Source organism: Acanthopagrus latus, chromosome 22 (genome assembly GCF_904848185.1).
Source record: "Acanthopagrus latus isolate v.2019 chromosome 22, fAcaLat1.1, whole genome shotgun sequence".
NCBI lineage: Eukaryota > Metazoa > Chordata > Actinopteri > Spariformes > Sparidae > Acanthopagrus > Acanthopagrus latus.
In genome coordinates this window covers 9,719,749-9,741,679 of record NC_051060.1, presented here as the reverse complement: position 1 = coordinate 9,741,679, position 21,931 = coordinate 9,719,749, and the positions used below count along the sequence as shown (strand labels likewise).

The 21,931-nt window shown below is 41.5% G+C and overlaps 2 long non-coding RNA genes across 2 annotated transcripts; one reads left to right on the top strand and one right to left on the bottom strand.

Moving 5' to 3' along the window:
* The first annotated feature begins 18,073 nt into the window (after nucleotides 1–18,073).
* LOC119012002 lies at nucleotides 18,074–19,269 on the top strand. The gene is made up of 2 exons (XR_005072327.1): nucleotides 18,074–18,119; nucleotides 19,027–19,269. It is a non-coding gene; the product is annotated as an uncharacterized LOC119012002 (long non-coding RNA).
* Nucleotides 18,269–20,105, bottom strand: LOC119012001. The gene is made up of 2 exons (XR_005072326.1): nucleotides 19,929–20,105; nucleotides 18,269–18,503 (listed from the first exon to the last, which is right to left on the bottom strand). It is a non-coding gene; the product is annotated as an uncharacterized LOC119012001 (long non-coding RNA).
* Nucleotides 20,106–21,931: the final 1,826 nt, after the last annotated feature.

The window sequence follows — 21,931 nt, the reverse complement described above, 5'->3', positions numbered from 1 at the left end:
TGGCGCTTGTTATATTTGGTCTGCAGTACACAACACTGAAATGTTACTGTCCAGTAAGCTTCGAGCAAGCTGGGTGAAGGCGTGGCAGAGGAAACCTTCATCAGCCAGTTGAGTTTGCGAGGTTGTCATGCTGATGTCCATGCTCGTAATTTCCATTCACAACTTCTTATTGTAGCCACTTTTATCCACGCTTAAAAATCAATCTCAAAATCATAGTCCATTCTTGACTTTGGAAACCGCTGCTGACAAACCAAACTTCCATTAAAGGGACACTTTGTAGTTTTAATGAAGAAATTCAAACTGAGAATTTTAATGTTCATGATATTAATGAGGTTATGATACAAAAATACATATTTATGTCCCTATAACTGAATAAACAAGCTGTTCTCAGTGAATAATATGGTCTAGAAAGGTGGCAGGGTCCGCCACGTATAAGCAAAGTACGTAGTAAAGCAAAGTAGTAAAGCCGCAGTAATTCATATTTTTGCACCAATAATTGATAAAATAACTGCAAAATGTGAGGTTGCTTGCGTTGAGAAACCTTCAGGGAATTATTCCTGTAACTGACGTTTAGCGTCTTTCAGATTATTTTGGTTTTACGATTTTGAAGTAAGACTTTATTGTTCACCTACCTGCACCAGGTAGATATTTCTTTTGTCTTCCAACTTTGACGCTGACCTAATTAGCCACTAGCATTAAGCAAGCTAAATAGCCAGATACTTCCACTAAAACATAGAGTAGAGGAGGAGACCAAAAACAGAGATAGAAGAAAAGGGGAACATTGGCCAGAAGTGCATGCATGGATTATGCAAATTGGAGCCTGATCGATCATTCTTTGGGGGGGAGATGCTGATGCTGATATTTGAGATATGTAACTGAGACATGATATTTTACAGTTAAATAATATATCTTATGGTCTGAAATGCTGTTCACATGGCTAATGACAGAAAATATTTCACTTATATTAATGAACCAACATGTGAAAAGGTCAGAGCTGTGGTTTTTGCATATCCAAGACCTTGTTGATATTAAAGTCTTTCGTAGTGTTTTAAGTGGATTAGGTGTCATCACCCTGTCATGTATTTCGCCATATGCATGTTATCTAAGTTCTTGTGGTGTCTTGTGGTTTCTCAGTGTTCTGTTTTCCCTCCTGTTTTCTTTTGCTCCTCTCGTATCTGTTTATTGAGCCCAGCCCTGTAACCTGGGTGCCTCCCCAGTCTGCTTTTTTCTCCACACCTGCACTGTTCGTCCCTCTTCCCAGTGTTTTTCCAGCCCATCAGCCCCCTCCCTGTTCCTGGTGTTTTTCCATTCACTATCCTCACCTGTGTTTATCCTCCTCGCTCCACCTGAAGCTCTCTCCCTCGTTAGCTCAATTAGTTTCCCGTCTTATGTTCAGTCTTTGTCGAGTCATCTATTGTGTTCCTGCGATCCTGCTGTTCTGTTTCATTGATGTTCCGTCTTGCTCGCCTGTTCCTCCTATAGCTGCGATCCTGATTAAAACCTCGTCCTCTGCACTTCCTGCCTGGCGTCTCCTGCACCCCCTGCTTCAGCGTGATGGACCAAATCCAGAATATCCAAACAGAATACAGAAAACTAGAGTGCAAATGTTCTCCAGTGCTTTACAGGGTCACCTGACCCAAACGTCCACCTCTTCTCACTCATTAAACATTATAACTGGTTTCACCCCTGTAGTACTGGTGTGACTGCAGGAATCTTGGAGACATTTATTTAAAACGGAGCAAAGCAGTCTGCACAGCTAGATATTAAAGCACTGGCTGTACAAAAGTCAGCTGCAAGGTCAGTGTGAATGTGAATGAAATTATGTTGTCTCTTAACTAAATCATCTTGCATTTGCGCATCAGATCACCCCAGAGTGAACTCGCTCATCCTCTAACTGTTGCTATTTGCACCAGAACAACAATCCTGTGAAACCCTGCAGTCCTTGCCCTTGCCCTCGTCTGTGTGGGCTGAGGACGGCGTTGGTCGATCGATCCAGTAGCCTCACCAGCCTCCTGCCATCACTCTCACTCCCACCACACCAATAGAACCTCCTCTCCTGCTCTGGGCCGATCCAGCCTCCGCCAATGGGAGAATGGCGTGATCGCCCTCACCACATAATGATGTGAATGTTTCATGAGTAATGTTATGATGCCGGGCGGAGCGGCGGTGTGGTGGGACACTTTTCCTCCTGAATCCCACGGGTGCTCCTGGCTGGCGCTAATAGGACCTTCTCTTGTCGGAAAGGCCAGATCGACTTTCAGAGCTTCGTCAAAAGTGCTGGAGTCATCGGGGGGATGAGGAGGAGAGAGATGAGAGATGATGTTTACGGATATATTAATGTATGGATGACTGTAAATTCTCTTCCTGTAGTGCAACATCATTTGATCCCATGCAGAGAAAAGTGCATCATAGCATAGATGAACAGGAATGCCGACTCACCTTCTCACCCAACATCAGTGTCTCACCTCACTGATGCTCTTGAAGCTAAATGGGAACAAATACCTGCAGCCAGGTTCCAAACTCAAAACCCTGAAACCAGAAGAATGGAGGCTCGTGAGGCAGTAGATTAATGCTGATGGTTTGCGATGAAAAGTTGAACAATCATGCGTAATGTTCAGGTGTCCACATACATTTGGCCATGCACTTTTTCCACCCTTTTTTTTTTTTTAAATATTTGACAGTTTGCTGAACTGTTTCTGGTATGTGAACATTTCTAAAAACATAGAAATCGTCTCAGAAAAGTTGAGAACTTTTTCTCTCCAGTATGTATATCAAGTAATTAAGTCCAAGTGTACGACAGTGACTCAGGTCAGCTAAAGTCACAATGTCATGAGTCCACATCTCTGCTTTATTTTTTAATCAACAATTTAGAACTGACTGCACGATGTTTTGCTCTATGTAGTCGCAATTTATCCATATTGCCTAAAAATTACAGAATTGCCCCAAAGAGCCTCATAATCTGTATTAGTACAGCGTACAGCTGACTCCATCCTTACACTGTTTGGGTGCATATACCAGACATGTTGGTTAATTTCTCAAGAAATAATGCATAGATCTTGATTGAAAAAAAATCATGATATTTAGGTTGAAAACATTTTTTTTTACTTACTTTGATTTAATCTACTTGATCCCATCACTAATGTGATGTCAAATAAATCCTTTGGTTGCTGCTTTCGTGTCTGATCATTAAGCAGTTTACTAATTGCCATTGCTAAGTACAGAGGAGGTGTGTGATGTGATGCCAAGTTGCCTTTGTGCCTGTCAGCATCAGTAACCCCCCTCCACCCCTCCACTGATCCCAGACTGCATCAGTAAACTGACACCGGATTCCAAAAGTGGCTCCTTACAACAGCCAAGGACATCTCGGTGCGCTGCGTTTGTAAACACGTAGTACTACGACAGAACACTGAGCTCAAAATGGCCGAAAGCATTCGCAGACTAGGAAACAGCTGAAACGTAGAGGACGTCTTGTTTTACTTTGCCGTGTGAAAGCAGGGGAAGGCTGCCGTCTCTTTTGTGCACACATGCAGCGTCTGCACACACACAAGCAGGCTGCAGCAGACTGACTGACTGTGAGATGGTATTTAGTGTGTGCTCCTGCTCCCTGTCGCTGCTCTGTACATCTGTTGATGTGGGTCTTTGGGACCATCTGACAGTGAAAGCAGCTGGGTGACAGGATTTTAGGCTAAGCCCTCCGTCCCTCTAAACACTCACACACATAGAATACACACACACACACACACACACACACACACACAGTCACAAACCAAACATGGTTCTTACGGGGCATCAAGCTGGCACGTGCTGGTGGACAGCGGGCTGCAGCTGGCACTGTGGGCCGTCTGAGGGAAGGGAAACAAGCCACAGTGTACTGGCTGTGTGTGTATGTGTGTGGGTGTGTTTGTGTGTGCGCGCGTGTGTTTGTGTGTGTGTTGGCTGGCACTGCAGCTCTATGATGCCACTGCAGTAACTCTCACACGTACCCTCTGCACCACGAGGTGGGGGGACATCAACTTGGCAGAGGGGGCGGGGGGAGTGTTACTGTGCCACAGCAGCTTTTCTGGGACAACTGTTCAGTGTGTGTGTGTGTGTGTTCATGTGTGTGTGTGTGTCTAAACAAGGAAATGGGTTTTAAAAGGAAACTTAAATGATTTGTTTGGGTAAACTTGCCAGTTCAGAGAGGTAACTAAGCACAAGAAAGTATTCTTTAATCAATATGTGCATTGGATTAAAATTTTGATATTTCAATTATAGTGCGGCTTATATGTGGGAAATGTAAAGGTAATATAATCTTTAATTCAAAAATGTGAAAATAGGGCTTCAAGGAGGTTTCATTTCGCCCTATTTTTTACAGAACAGATTTCCACCCAACTTGGATGGAGGATGGGCCGAGAATAGATCTCGTTAGCCTTTGATGCAGATCTGGATAAAAAGGGATGAATCCAGAAATGTCAGGGAATAACGCGAGTGAGAACAATTTTATGTGGATCCAAATAAAAATCTAGATCTAGCAGTTGATCTAGTTGAATAAACAAACTGTCTCAATTTCATACTGTTTAACTTTGTTTATGTGTGGCGGACCCTGCCACCTGTCTAGCATCGAACAGTGTTCTGGGGACCTTATTTTTCTCGGAGAACCACTTGTTTATTCACTTATAGTTTGTATTATTACCTCATTAATATTGTAAATATTACAATTCTGAGTTGGAATCTACAAAAACTTTATAGCTCTCCTATAAATATTTTTTTTATTGGACATTGAATTAGACTTGATTGAATTAAAGGGGAGTGTTGGGCCTTGGCAGAGGTGTGCTGTCTAGTGCCATTCTGGTTATGATTATTGATTATTTTCTTCTTCTTTTCACAAAAAGAGAAAATTCACAATCCTAATTTCCTAGAGCGTATGGTGGTATCTAAGCTACAATAGGCAAAAGGCTGCATACTTATTCAATTAAAGTAGTTGATTCTTCTTTTGCTTATATGAAACCATAAACATTAACAATATTGTTGGTGTTTTGTAGAAATCTTTTGAACCAGAGTTAATTGAGTAGAGTAATTATATGTAATGTGTATGATTATTCCAAAGAACCACAATTAATTCGACAGAGATGTGATATTCAAAATGCTGTAAATGTCAAACTTGACTGATTGGCCTGTTTTGCCTCCCTGCTGTAACATGGGCAGATCCCAGCGAGGCGTAGTCATCAAAAACACACATACTGGATTCTGCAGGGCAGAAGGAAAAGTCAGAGGTCAGAGGGGGTCAAACAAGCTGTGAATTTACATCTACTTCACCTAAAGGAGCCTTTTCCACACATATACTCTTTCACACATGTGCACATACTATGCAATGACATGATGCCAGTGTATGTAATGTTAATGTAATGTTAATGTAATGTTAATATATATATATATATATATATATATATATATATATATATATATATATATATATATATATATATATATATATATATATACATACACACACACACACAGACGTTTACCTTGACGCAGATGGAAAGATGGTGTGTTCCAGTCTTTTGCTTTTTTTAGATTTCATCTTGTAGTTTTCCGTCTTATGTTAGCCCACACATATTCCATGCATGTCTGTTTGTACACGCTCAAGTGACAGGGTGCAGCGCAAACCCAACACCCTGTACAGTGATATGCAAGGTCAATTTGCACCTCTCAGCCTGAGTGGCATCAGAGAGTGTAAAAAATACCCCCAGGAGCTACTCTGAAGCAAGTTACAGTATGTACGCTGCAAGAACATACAAAGTTACTGAATACGTGCTAAGCGAGAGAGATACACGGATGTTCTCTGTGTTTGCAGACAGTATCTGAGAACAGTGCCGGCACCAACATCTGTGTTTCTGAAGCACTTAAGCATCCAGTGTATGATGAGAGAGTATACTACTATCCACATGTGACCACAGTATTTAGATACTGGGTAAGTAAAAGTAAAAGTAAAGTAAAGATATCGTGTTAAAATACCACTTTTATAAAAAAAAAATAAAAGTCATCCAATAATAGTACTGCGTATAAGTCACACAGTTTCTGATATTAAATGTATTGTAGTATCAAAAGTACAAGTAACAGTAAATTATACGTACAGTTGCATGTATGCATACACTGTATATTATGGATTGGCTATTGTCCTGGCTGATTATCTGATTTGATATTCAACAGTTCTCTGATTATCAGAATCAATGGATTTTTCTGATCTGATGCTGATAAAATAAATTAATAATAATAAAAAAAGTAACAAAGTAACTGCTAACTAACCTTACCAAATAAATGTAGTGTAGTAAAAACTACAGTATTTGCTTCAACAATGTGGAAGTACAGAGTTGCAGAAAATGGAACAACTCTTTTATACAGTACTTAAGTAAATGTACTTAGTTACAGTCCCTCACTACAGGCGACCCCTGTGGCTGTAACATACCCAGCGCCCCCTTTAAAACATGGCTGTCTATTTAAAAGATGACATTATTTAGGCTCGCCCCGCTGCAGACTTCCTCAAACTTTACTGTGATGTTGCTGGGAACGTGTGCTGAAAATGTTTAATGTTAGCATTTTAAAGTCAGGCCAGCCTTATTTAGGATGACTTTGCGGATTACGTAAGTGTTTGTTTTGCCACACTCACTTCCGGGCCTGCTCCTGTTGTCGAGCCTTCCCAAAGGATTCATTGTGGGAGGCTCACAGCTTCACTCCACCAGGTGTACGTACCTGCTGCCTGTGCTAACATGCATGATGTAAGTCAATGCCTTGGCTCTGTTCAGTCGTGTTTATGGGCTTGGCGAAAAATTAACTTTGCTATGTAAGCTAACAATGCAGTGGACTTATACTTGTTCTCTGCTCCAGGCTGCACATTTAATCAGTTTTGTTACGCGTGGAAAGTATTTGTCACGTAATTGTTTTACTTTTACAAAAATGTTTTTAACTGCCAGAGTTTATTTTTTTTTGCGGTTGCAGTTAGGCAGGTGCATTATGATGCACAGCTGGTCTAAATACTGTTAATGGCAATAAGATTTAGACAGACTGACATGGAGGGCAGATGTTTAAAGGGGCAGTGTGTTGTTTTGGAGACTAAATTCAAACACAGAATTTGAATATTTATGTGATATGAAGATGAACCCAGACATTTTTCTCCATAACTGAATAAACATGCTGTTCTTAGGAGAAAATAATATATACATCCATAGGAAGGTTGTAAGGGTCCGCCAAATACAAGCAAAGTAAAACAGTATGTGTGTTGTCCTTTGAGGTCAGTTTGTTTATTCTGTCAAGAAAAGGCAGAGTGTGTTTATTTGGTTTGTTAAGGCACAAAATGTTTGAAGATCTTTCGCTTCTGTTTTAAATGTCTCTACATAGTGCACCTTTAATGTGTACATTTTGTCTACACTTCGTACATCTCCAAAAAAAATCTTAGATGGAAATGATATTCAACTGTATTGTTCACGGCCTGCATTGTTCACGCTTGATTCAAAGAGACGGATGAAGTTTGCACATTTTTCATGAATTCAGATTTAAGTGACTAAATCTGTTAAAAACTTTTGGTAACGCTGTTTTCTGAGCTGCTGTTTCACTGCAATTAGCGAGTAAGTGGTTCCTCGAGCGTCCATTGTAGTTTGATTGTTAACACGGATCTGTCACGACCCACAGGCTGTGATCAGGGCTTGTGGGGCTTGTATGATTGTGGTTTTTTGTTTTTTTTTGTCTTATTTTGCTCCCTTTTTGTGTGCTTGGTGTGTTTTGGGTTCTGTGTCTGTCCCTGTGTTGTGTTCTCCCCCTCTCTTCCTCTGGAGGCCACTGGTGGGCGTGGTCGCTGGAGCTCCGGTCAGCACACCTGCAGCTCATCTACCGAAATCAGCAGACCCATATATATCCAGACCAACCTTCCAGACCCCGACGGATCGTTGAATCAGTCGCAGTGAGAACACCAGCTGCACCTGAACTTCTTGTGTTTTTTTGAAACCTCTGCTTACCTGTTCTCTGTCTCGCCACAGACAGCCAAACCTGAGCCTGAACCCTGCCAACCCGCCAGCACTGCCGACCTCGAACCCTGAGCCTGAGTCACACCACCACTCTCCAGCGTCTCGGAAAACACCTGCCACGCTAACCACAACTTGCTTTGGTGCTTTCAATAAATTCACACGTGTTCTAACTTCACTCTGCTCTGCGTTTGAGTCCCTGGCCCCAGATCTTGACAGGATCAGGTTTTGGTAATGGAAAAGCACAAGCGTCCTGCAGAGAAAAGGGGGTGAACCGTCTATCGTGCATTTAAGCCATTTAGTGAATATTTTCATACCTGCACGCCTACAGTATGACTCAGCCTTGACTCACCTGGTCCATAATGACTTAGGAAATAATGCATCAGGGATTTTGTAATTTCAAACATTCCTCGATTGGTTTGGGCATGTCGAAGAAATGTGTTGCCTTGAGCCATGTCACGTACAGTTGAGCCAGTACTGAAGAGAAAGTGATTTGGCACAATCAAAACATACTGAAAGTCTCGATTGCAGCTCAGATCCAGTGATAGTAACTGAGCTTTTACCGCAAAACACATTTACCTTTATTTAAGAAATGCCTTGCTTCACATCAAGATAGTTTATTTATTGCAGTCAGTTAGTTGCCCTTTTATTTTATCAGTGAGTGAGCAACCCAACTGCAGCATGTAGAGGCTTGGTGCCTTGCTCAAGGGCATTTTTCTTAGCAGAGACAATTCTTCTTTCTGCATTCCCGTTACACAGCCACACTCCTTTAAAGGTCACTGAACCAGAACAGGTTAATGAGTGAAAGTACGGCTTCCGCTAACGATTTATTTTCATTGTTATCAATTTCCTTTATTAACTGAATGATTGTTTGTTGCATAAAATGACAGACGATAGTGTAGAATGCTTGTTAAAGGAGCAGTTCACCCCAAAAAGTATTACTCATGTAGTACTTAAACTCATGCTGTTGGAAAGTGGTGTAAAGTTTCCACAAAACATTTCTGGAGCTTCCTAGCAAAAGTATGTTGCAGCATAAATTAAATAATCTACAGCTGCAACGACTAGTTGATTGATTGATTAGACAGGGAATTAATATGTAACTATAGAACATTAGTTGCAGTCTCAAAAATACAAAAACATGATACTAAACTGAATATCTTTAGGTTTTGGACTGTAATTTGGACAAAATGAGACAGTTTAACATGGCACGTTGGAAAAAATTAGCAGTTTTTTCTGACATTTATTAGACAAAACATTGATTGAATCAAGAAAATAATCAACAGATTAATCTATAATGGAAACTATAAAGGTTTTCAGTAGAGCATATAACTTTTGTACTGGCTCACAGATACTAGCCCCTGAATATGCCTGAATTTTTCATCAAGATCCATGCGTTATTCCCAGACAAAAGGCTGGCTATGAAAATGCAGAACAATGCTACAAAAAGTGAGAAAAAGATCCGTCCCTTAATCAGGATTGCACTGAAAGTTAATGGCGTCTATTCTGAGCTGAGACCACTTCTCTATCCAAGTTTCATGGAAATCTGTTGAACAGTTTTCATTTATTCTGACTGATATACCAACTATGACACGGGCGAATACATTACCTCTCTGGTGGAGGTAAAAAGCCCACACTCATCCCAGTGGAAAAGCTCAAACGAGGGAATATTTGATATTTTTTGTTGAGGGTGGAAGAGACACTTTATTTCCCTCCCCTATAGTTAGTATTTAGTATACATTGGATGAATAAAAAGAGGAAAACATTTTTGGGACCAGACTAATCTTTGGGTCCAGATCTCAAGGAGAAATGCGGTTATCCGCTGTGGGTGACTGATTAATGTTTAAATGTTTCTGCTCTCGGTGTTGATGTTAATGGGTGAAAGTGACACCCTCAAGAAGAAAAAAAAAAATCAATTCATCAGAAACCCCATTCAATACGTTAATCAATTCTCCCAGCTTGACACTTGACAGACGTGACCTTAGAAAGCTGATCGGAGGTCAACTCCATCTGTTCTCTATCAATTCATTTACAATGGCTGAATGAAAGGCTAACTGAAAGTTACACTTAAAGATAATAGAATGTGTTCTCTAAGGCTGATGGTCCCTTTCATTCAGGAAAACTTTGCATTTGATGGCAACTATGGTCGCTCATGCACCTAAAAAGACCAACCAGATAAGTCTTTTTTATATTTGGTCGGTCTAGATTTGCAGTATTTTTGATCTTGGGATTGAATGCCACGGACAGAGTAGAGTAAAATGTGCAGCCCACTTCAAGCACCGCTAAGAATCAGACTGCGGTGTAAATCTCTGAATCGAGGTTGTGCGAGGTCACGCTCGGCGTTGGCATTGAGCGATAACGGCACAGCTGGAAATAGCGAGCGGATGGATGTGTCACTTGGCAAAGTGCCCGATGTGACAGCTGACTTAATAAGAAAGGCCTTTTATCCTGCAGACGAACATGTGGCCGATGCTGCAGCAGCAGACGGTTTCTCTGCTGCTGGGACCGGGGGGACGTGACCCGCTGTGGACCCACCTACCCTGAAAGATCATTAATGCTGATTGTGCCTTTCTATAGCTCGTTATGTCAGACTTGATTAGGATTGTTCTCAGGGAGATAGTGGACATTAAATCTGACTGACTGACCATTTTATTTGCAGAATTCTGCCTCTGTTGGCTGATTCAAGAGTTCTTCTATACACTTAGTTTGGTTAAATGCACAGTATGTTATTCCTGGCACTCTGTAGGTCGCTCTGTCAGCTGATCGGCCTGTCTCAAACATTTCCCGTCCCTTTGGCAGCCACAGTTTTAGTCCTCTGAGGCTGAAATTCAACACGGAAGTCTAGTTGTTGTGGCAATGGGCGGGGCTTATCGCAAAAACACACACGTGCCAAAGGGCAGATTAGCTGTCCATGCTAGTCGATCCTTTTCCCAGCAGACATTTTGACTTATCAAAGCATGAAAAGCACAGGTGGAATTTATAACAGAAATGATAGCTGCATTCCATTTTATGAGCTAGTTCCAAAGCTCTGATATACCAGCTGTTAGACTCTTATGGGAGGCATCCTTGGCAAAATTATTTTTTTAATAGAGTTGCCCCTGCCTCTACATTTTAACCACGCTACCCTTCATTGCTCATTTGGGTTTGTTGAACACTTACGTCAGAGTCAAATTGAACAGAATTTGTTCTTTCATTGCTCTTGTCCGTCAGTTTGTTGGTCCACAAAACTGCATTAAACTTTCACATCCAGGGGGCTGAAATTTGCCACAGCGGTCGAGTGTTTGTGAAGTCGTCTGCACAGCTGTCGCGGGTTTGTGCTTGTTTTATTAACAGTCAGTGAAATTTCCAAAGCATGAAGATGCTACTTTTTGTGTGTTTTTCCTCGATAAATATCATGAGGGGCAACTCAAAGGGCTTAAGTTTCTTAAAGGCAATTTACCTCTTTGATTAGAGGTAAAATGTCTTCAAGAAACTAAAGCCAGTCCAGGTGGCTTAGCATAGCACTCCGTTCTACCGTGACCTGGATGACCGAGCATCTTCACCTTCACATATGCTGCTTTAAAAGTACCTCAGTTGTGCGCTGGAATCACAAAATGTGTCTGAATTTTCTGTAATTTGTTGAACTTATCTACAAATGATTTTAGCTAAACATCTCGGGCAAGGTAGAAGCAAGAAAGCCAACCACGCCAGTAAAACTTGCCCAAAGCAAGTTGAGCAAGACTGAAATGTTTTAAAGTGTTTTTTTATTTCTCTGACCACGTCACCACAGGCCTAACTCTGTACTTAACCTAGTTCACATCCTTATATGACTCCCAGTCCTTCCTCTAAACAAGCTAAGTGAACAGGTGAGGACAAAATGTTCGTACTCAGAGGATTTTCAACATCTTTCTATCGTTGTGAGGAGTTGTGCACGCACATGCAAACATCCTCCATCGTGGGGGATGACATGTCAAGTGAATTATCCACTCAACCACCGCTCCCCCCCTCCTTCCCCGTCCGTCTGACTGAGTTCCTGTTCCCATCTAGCCAGAGAGGCTCGGCCACTGAAGATACCGAGAGAAGGGAAACATACTTTATTTTTGACGACGTTAAAGGGAGACAGGCTCGTCCCAGTGTGGCCGCGTGTATCTACCTTGTTGTTTGATAGGGAAATTGGATCTAGACTTGAGAGGAGAGCGTAATGCGGTTAAAGGCGTCATGAAAAGCCAGCTGTAACAGGATTTCATCCTCTGCGGAGCTTCAACTGACTGCCGCCGTGAGGCAAGTCATTAGGGAAAACTGTGTGTGTGTGTGTGTGTGTGTGTGTGTGAGCTGTCCGCCTCTGTGCTGATGCTGTATGTAGGAGGTTGTACATTCTTTAGAGTCTGAGCTGGTCGATCAATTGCGCAGCCATCTTGTACCTGGCAGAGGGTCAAACATGTCGGAACAAATGTTTAGTCATGCCATCCTGCGGAGGGAACAGTGCTCCACTGATAGATAGGTAGATAAATGGGCTGATGGGTAGGATCGTGGATGAGGGATCTTTTAAGTGGGTGTGATGAAATAGACTCATGGAACGACATTTAAGATTAATACATTTCATGGATGGATAAGCTAGATAAAGAAGATGCTTATTCATAAAGGAGATGTAATATGGTAGATACAGTACAATGAAAACGTGTTTGCAATGTCCTTTTTAGAGGCAGCCTGTACATCGGCCACTAGCTTACTGTATATACATTTGTATAATCACAGTATCAAAATGCCAAACTGCACTTAAGGTAACTTAGAAACAAGGTCTGCATTATGTGGTCTGTCCACCAGACAGCACTGACAAGTTCATTTTCGTAAAATGTTCCGCTCAGTTTGTATCTTGTATTGTATCCAAAATAGAGAATAGATGAAATCTAGAACAACTTTTTTTTTTTTTATATGTAACGTGTAATGTAGGCCTGGGCAATGTGGCCTTTATTTTTCAGCTACACAATAAATACTGTATCTCAGGACTGAGCTACGAGATCAAATATCATGTTATTTTTAACCAAAAAGCTTAATTTTAGACATTTTCTCTTTAATGGAGAGATGACTGCTGACACAATGAGAATTTTGTTAGTCCTAGTGTAATGTGTATCCATGTCAATATCAGCCTCAAAAATCTAGTATTTAAGTGTTCACCTGCAATGTAACTATGATACACTTACAGGTACAATATTAGGCTATGGATAGATATCTAGATAAACTATGCTTAATTGAGAGCTTTAACACCATATGATTGGCGCCTGTGGTTCTGGAATCGAGCCAGCATCTTGTTACCAGAAAGTCCCTGGTTCAATTCCCCTGATCTGTACGTCAAATTGTCTTTGGGCAAGATACTGAACCACAAACTGCTCCTGAAGTGCTGGTCGGCACCTTGCATGGCAGCCACCGGCAAAAATATATGAAAGCATGTATGAAATACTGTAAACTGCTTTGGACCACAGTGTCCGCTAAATGCCCTAAATGTAAATGATATTTCCATTACAATTAATGGATGAGCATTTTCATGCCCCTGGTTTCATGAATGAATGAAAATGAATGTGCAAATCAAATTGCAGTATGTTTATTTGAGAAAATACTCTGCAGATCATTCAATGAGGAACATAATTTTTAGCTGTACAGTTGTACAGTATGATGTGGTGGTGCAGGTCTTAATAGATGGATTTGAACGACAGAAGGACACGTAGAAAAATCTTCCTCCAGTCTTCACATTGCACTACACATCTTTCTGCTGATCTCCCTTTTGTTTTTAAGCTCAGTACTCATACTGAAACATGTTTTGCTGCTTACAGGAGTGTGTTTTTGTGTACCAAGGTGACTGTACACGCTCCACGGAGAACATTTTAATAGCTTCTTGCCAAGGTCAAAGCCTTCGCTGTGCTATGTGTGGAATGAGCGAAGGCCTTCGCTTGCAGTGCCTTCAGCCGACTCCAGAGAGTCGCGCTCATTGTGTGGCAGCCGAGGGGGAACAAAGACATTTCCACTGGAGGAACTTTGGGTTCCTGTCGATAAGGAGGGCAGCGCCGTGAGCCCGGGCCGTGTTTATATGCTTGTGTACAGTGGGGATCTACGGAGCAGCAGAGGCCTGCACTTTCCAGACAACAAGTGGTGGCTGTATAAATAGTCACATCAAAGGGAGGGAGAAAATTCCTCCCGATGATCGAGATTCTCAGCCTGAATGAAGTGTGTGTGTTTACTGGGGTTCAGGGTTTGGACTGAAGCATGTTTTGACCCGAATCTGAACTCGAATCCCATTTTCAAACCATTTGAAACCAACCACCAGCTCAAAATGCAATGCAATGTCAATGTGACCGATCACATGTTGCTCAGATGGTTCTTAAGGCAAGGTCCAAGTGTTTTAGGATTTCTCACATTTGCATTTACTCTTTATTAACGTAATAATAAAGAATGGTAATGATAAATGTGTATATGAGCTGATATGTAGAGATCATAATTATTGTTATAATTCTATATAGAACATTACTATAGATAAAAAAAAAAAAAAATGTGTTGGCGCTGTGCTCCACATTGACGAATTAATCACCTATGAGCTTTTTTCCTGCTCCAAACTATCAACATGATGGTCGCCTTTTGGATCCACTTCCTGCCGACCTCTAGCTTCTAAGGTTCGGCTCAGAACGGAAAAACCAAATACTGGTTCTCAAGGGTGTGACGAGAGGTGTTCAGTTGGTTGCAATGTGCAACCACACCACTAGAGGCCACTAAATCCTGCACACTGGACATTTAAATGAACATCTGAAATGAGCCGTTCTGCATGATGAGTACTTTATGCACATTTTCTTGATAACACATGATTTTATTTCAAATGTGGGACTTTTACTTGCAGATGATTTTGAAATTGTAGTCTTATTTCTTTTATTTCACCAGAGAATGATAAGGACTTCTTCCACTGCTTACTTTAAGCTTTTACCCAAGTTGTAAATCCTACAATTCAGATTCATCAGCTCCTAATGAAAAGGTCTGTCATGACTCATGTCATGAGATAACATCTGTTGGGAATTGGCACAATATAAGTAAAAGTGTCTAAAATACCCATTCGAATAATCAACAGCTTAAAATTTCTGGATAATGTGGCAGCTAACCGCGTCATCCAGCTACCATAAGACAAATTACACTATGTCTAAAACCCCTTGGGGGAAGTGATTTGATGGTTCACACATCTGTACTTGCAAGTGCACTCCATTTGTCTCTCCTCAACATTCACTGTGCATTCAGCTTTAATCTGCTGATGACAGAAAGTTGTCTTTGTTCCAAATAAATGTACTTGTAGTCTTAACAAAAAATGCCTCTGTACAGCGGGGGCTCACACTTGAGGCTATATGGGCTCTGTTGCCTTCCACAGGCCCCATCTCATCCCATCTCGTCTTTTCTTCTGTAGATTTCAGCCCGATAACATCCACATGTTATACTTTATCTCAACATCTGTCACAGTAACTGTGTTTTGTCTGTCAGATGATTGTTCCAGGTAGAGGATGTTTTCAGCTGACCTGACTGATGCTGACATTAGGACAACTTCTCGGTCCGTCCACAAACCCCATCCATGTTTTAGACAAGTTTAATATGTTTGAACCACATCAGTCATATCTGAGATAGTCTTCTGGTTATTCTGCAGCTTTATCTGGGCTGTATCTTTAGCTAGTTGTAATAATCAGTTTGAATAGTGTAATCAGTTTAAAGTCAGTCAGCTCCTGCTGTAACAGGCTGTAGCCTTTTATGTTCGCTGCATAGTCCTGCCTCTGATTTTATGTGTCTTGTATTTTTATACCCCAAGTTGTCTTTATGTAGCTTCAGGACAACCTTGGGGCGATTTGCAACCATGTTGATGGTAACAAAAAGACAATCATTTTTGATGGGAAGCTACAACATCCCTATTTGTGCTTTTAGGTGACCAAAACCTGTGTTTTGAGACAGAATGGGATATTTTTTAAACCCTAACCAGCTGGTTTTTGTGCCTAAACCTAACCAGATCAATAGCACCACATTGTCACCATATCCGTGGTTTTCATAAACTTGCATTGCCAACATCTATTCTGCCTAGTTTCTCTAGTTTAGAGGATTTGTTCCATTAAACCTTCTTACAGAACCACTGCCCGTATCAAACAAACCTCTAAGAACCTGCATTTCCTCCACCCCCCCGTGATCTACTGGTGTTGGCGTGTGACTGCATCAGCTCTGTTGAGACCACTGTGTTGTATGCAAGCCTTTCCTGCCCACTTATCAGCGGCTAATCACTAGTAATGTCGAGGAGACAACGTCGCATCTGAACAGTTCATTCACTTATCCTGGTGTTGAGACACAAGCTTTCATGTCCCCTATTCCCACGGTTGTGCTACTACGGGACTTTCCAAGACCCGCAGACAGTTCAGGATTGGACGTCCTCATCGAAAGAACGAAGGAACGAACATTTCTTTAATCTTGATGATTGAAATTTCAATTTCGAGGTTCAGATTTGGCTCATAATACGGATGCTGTGGGTGACTTCTCCTGTAATATAACTGCTCCAAAGTCTCTATGAATGAGCCGTGATTGTGCGATTAGTCTGGATTAGCAGTTCAAGTTCATGACCCTTTGTCAAATCACTGTTTCATGGTTTACTCATTCACTTGTCCGACAGCAGAAATATTCATCAATGATAGCATCTGTATTGTGTGTGTGGATACACTGACTCATAAAACAAGCAATCGCCGACCACGCCTCAGAAGGGTAGGATTTTGTGTGTGTTTCATAATCCACAAAACATTTCAGAAGCTTTGCAGCAAAACAACACGGCAGCATTCAGTGGAAGTTTTTTTTAAATGGAACAAAACAACTGACAAGAGAAACTTCTCTGGAAATTCAAGTCTCTCAAAGCCTTGAACCGACTGACTGACTACTGACAATACTGGGCGCCTCAGTAGCTCAGCTGGTAGAGTATAGAGGCCCGGCTCTCAGTGCAGTGGCCCAGGGCTCGAGTCCGACCAGCCGCCCTTTCTTGTATGTCCCATTTCCTATCATCGCTCAAGCTGTCCTATCAAATAAATAAAAGAAATATTTACACAGTCAACGCACGGTTGAGCTTGTCCACCCACTAACCCTTTTAACTTTGCAGCTACACTTAAGATTTTGTCCTTTCAAATCAATTTGGAATCACAAGGCTTCTGGAAACTTGAATTTTGCCAGAGCCATTTTATTGATTTTATTTTATGTTTCTTACATTTAAAACAAGTTACTCCACCTACTTCAGCTGTTCAGGAGAATGCTGCAACGCTGTTTTGCTGTGAAGCTCCAGAAATGTTTTGAGGACTACGAAACCTCACCTGAGTTTCCACTGGCATTGGGGCGAGCGTAGATAACGACTGAATGTTCATTTTTTGGGGCGACCCTTGGCTGTTTTGAGAGTGTTTTTTTGGAGGGTTCAATAAAAGAGAATGCCTCTAATAAATAAGGTACGATTTAGCAAAATTCAAAGAAAATTACAGACTTGGTTAACTACACTTGCGCTGATCTTAAGAGCGAACGAGCACCATACTCTTCTTTTGCTATTTGGCCCGTGTGATAAAGCGAAACAGCAGGGTGTGGGAGGAAATGGACGGGACTTCACTGACACCTAACCCACATCTGACACCTGATAAGGAGCTCGAGCGCGGCATGGACACCAACAGGCACGGAGCCAAAGATACTCCACGGCGGCACATTCGTGATGAGGGCTGAGAGTGCTGAGAGGTGAGAGGCATGTGTGGAGAGGGGAAAGGCTGATGTCTTCACATTAGGCCTATCAGAGGTTTTGTGTGTGTGTGTGTCAAGCATCTGCGAGAGAGAGAGTGTGCGCCGTCTTTCTTGAGCCACGATGAAAATATTTGAAGCAGTCATCGCTATCATCGTCTCGATCAAGCTTTCGTGTAGAGAAAATGTAGTTCATGTAAACATGGACACAAGTGAGGTCCCTTCGTGCTGAGATCACAGTTGCATCCTCAGTAAATCCTCTGCTGCTGATGGTTTTATAGTGTTACCAATACTCCTTCCTTCAGTGGCTGTTTTGACCCTTGCTTATTGATTTTCTCCACAGAAGGAGTCAATGCAGAGATGAGCACTCCTGCTGCAGCAAAGAGGGTCAGTAAGTTTACAGCCAGCGGAGGGAGGGAAGGATTTCTACTATGCACACACACACACACACACACACACACACACACACACACACACACACACACACACACACACACACAGAGAGGAGAAAAATAAAGAGAGGAGGAGGCAAGGAGGAAGGTTTCTCTCTCGCGGGGAGCTTGTTTATTTTTAAACAGTGGCCTGGGATAACATTTTAGAATATGATAATATCTGCGAAGAAATGAGAACAGAATAACTGCTGCAGGACTGAAGCTGTATGAGTTCCCGTTGTTATCTCTTCAGCATGATCGTGAAAAAATGTAGAGGAAGAGGCTGCGTGGCTGTTGGGTTCTCTCACACAGGTGGTAAAGTTGATCTGTGAATTTGTTCCTGGTATATAAAAGGAAATGATTGTTTAAATTAAAGGAAGAGAAGAAGTAACCCTTTGCATAGCCTGCAAGTTCCCTTCCATCAACAGAAAACACAATGATCGACGACACAAACAAAACTCTTATTAAAGAGATAGCAATGGATGGAAAGAGTTAAATTTATGCTGTTTTTCCACTACATAAACATTCCTGGCTCTGCTCGATTTGACTCGGTGCAGCAGGGATTTTTCACTTCCACCACGACTTGTCTGCCACCTCTACCGCCTTAAAACCAGTTACGCAGTTGTTTCACACCCCACCCCTCCTATGATTTTTTTCACAAAAAAGCCCCACTTTATTTAGTCATTTAAAAGCTTTGATTATGAAGCAGCATTACAGGACATGTCAGGTTTAAGCAGCAGTAACACACACGCACACAGACTTCTCTCTCACAGACATCTTTCTCTCAGGTTTCCTCCACAGGCACAAGTTAAGTATCGATTTGCAACACACAGTTATTAAAGGAGGATGGATGTTTTTTACAGGTTGGCCCCCGCGCGGAGGAGGGGCGGGCCCAGCTTGGCCCTGTTCTGGAGCAGGTCCAAATCAGCTCGGGTCGGTCTGACTCGGCGCGACCAAGAGTGGTGCTGAAAAAAAACGTCATTAGTCATGTTTGCCAACTTCATGTCGTACTCTCTGGCAAACAAACAGGTGCATGAAAGTTCATATTAAGTTACATATTGTATCTTTAAACCAGGCACAAATAATAAATGTATGCCTCCACTGAACCTATTCTAACTTCCTAACTTTTGGTCAGCATGGATCACTTACACGCCAAAACATGTAAATCTACGGCTCAGGTTTATATAAAACTGGAATTTCCTTTCAAACACCTCTTTGAAATCCTCTTAAGACTCAGGCCTCTGGTCCCTGTTTAGAAATTATCACACCAAGACATGCAACAGGCAGAGTGGTGCACAAGTTGAAACTGGTGGGCCATCCAGGCCAACCTGAGGCTCAGAACCATCCCACACATGCTCGGATGGTGAAGATAGGCATCAGTGCCTGACATCGAGAAACTCCGCGGGGAGGGGAGGATGTGAAGCCTGGGAGGATCCTTTGAGTCTTATCCATTTCATGCTACTTTATACTTCTGCTCCACTACATTTTAAAGGCAAATGTGCTTTTACTCCATCACATCTATTTGACTGCAGAGCTATCAGCAGCGCAAAAAGTAGCTGAAATTCGCCGCACCTTTACCAGATGAAATAATCCAGTAATAAAATATATGTATTTTTCTAGTAATAAAACAGGGTATTTACTTGTAGCTTGAGTATTTTGCAGACCAATAACTGAGGTAAGAGCTCTGAATACCTCCTTTCATCACTGATATCCACAAGTCAGAGTGTGATTATATATTAGGGAACATTTCTGACAAGATATTTACCTTGTTGATCAAGGTGTGTACTTTTCATACGTACGCGTGCACCATCCAGCGTAGAGCACGATCCTGCCTTGAATGTCCAGCACGAGGCAGATGAAGGCAGGCAGGTCAGCACTTCTGCTGCTGCTAATCATCAGACTGCTGTGTAGACAGAACACTAATGTGAGGATGGAGAGCACTGTCAACGTACAGCCATGGGACTGATGGAAGTGTGTGTGTGTGTGTGTGTGTGTTAGGAGGCATCAGGATTCATGTACTGTACGCACACTTGACGACACATGGTTCTGCTGACCTCTACTGTTGGAAAATGGTCCATACAACTCGCCTCGATTGTTTTATCATGATCATAAAAAAAGATGAGTTGTTTATTTTTGGCGTTTTGGCTCAACAGCAGCTTCTCTCTTTAGAATTATTGGCTCAAGGGAAGAAAAGTCAAAGAGAAATGAAGTAACTTCGATAAGCTGCTCTTAGTTCTACGGTAGATTGCTTGTCTGCCTTTTGAATACTTAGAACAATGTTTGTTTGTTATGAGTGTAACTAAGTTAATAGTTAATATAATACATGATGTGTAACTAAGTGGATTTACTGAAGTACATTTGTACTTTTCTTGATTTGCAGTTTCTGCTCCTTTATTCTTCATATTGTATTAATAAGTATTGTACTTTTTAATCTACTACATTTATTTTGATAACTTTTGTTACAAGTTACTTTGGAGATGACATGCTGCATCAGAGCCGTAGTGATGCATTTCAAAATAGATCAAAATAGACTCAATATCTTTACTTTTACTCCAGCCTGACCTTATAGTACCTTATACAATGCTAAAAATATTATTGTATGATATCTACTCACATTACCTCTGTACTTGTGTAGGATTTTGAATGCAAGACAATTTCTAATGGGGTAGTTTCTTTAAAATAATATGACAACAACAGAATTATACCAAAGAAATGAAAAATCAAAATAACATACTGCATGTTTACATCTATGTGTGTGTGTGTGTGTGTGTGTGTGTGTGTGTGTGTGTGTGTGTGTGCAAGTGTGCGTATGTTAATAGTTGTTTAATCATTACCAGTGTACCCATGCAAAAGCACAACAAACTGCCTAATTAATGGAGCGTCCAACATTCCTGGCTTTTATCCCACGACACAAAGGAAGCCTTTTTTGTAGCTCGGCAATAAATCAGTGGCTGCAGTCTCTCAGTGACACTTCAACACAATGTGACAGTGATGTTTCTGTAGTGGCCACAGCCACGCTGGCGACTCAACAATCTCACATTTCTGACCCTCTCCTCATTCCTTTTTGGTTATTGTTGCACAAACCGTGAAATCGAGTGTGGAGAGAGGTTAACTGTTAACCAGCAGCCAGGTTAGCCAATCAGTCAACAGCTGGAACGTTCCAAACACATGGAACAATCATGGGGATGGATTCACCAGAGTCTGTTTGAGAAAATGCTTTTTTTTTCTCACAGTGGCTGTCTGTAGAGATGTATTCTTTACTTCAGGGTCTATTTCATACTTTAAGAAATAAATTAAAAGTAGATAAGGCATCAAAGGCCGTCTGGATCATGTGACTCTTACACCCTGAACAGAATAAGTATTAGATTAGGCTTCACTTAACTTATGCACCTGCAGTTAAAGCCTCAGAGGGCTTTGAAGCACACTCAGGCACGCACATGCACACACACAGCAGGCTGGATATTTGTACAGGTTGTAATCAGAACATGCAGGTGGTAAACACAGTAAATCAAACGGATCAGAGCAGGAGATTCATGCACCAGCTGGTCAAGTGCTGAAAGTGTGATCAAGGACAGAATCTGCAGGATGTTTTTTCAACGCATTGCAAACGCTTTGCATCCACCAATAAAAATTGGAAAAAGGTATTTTTATCGCATGTTTCGTACCTACAGTGTGGCTGACAATATGCAACATCAAACATAAAAAAATAGTAATCGCTTTAACGATTGCTTACAAAAAGTTATTTATACAGAACCAAACTAACCAGAA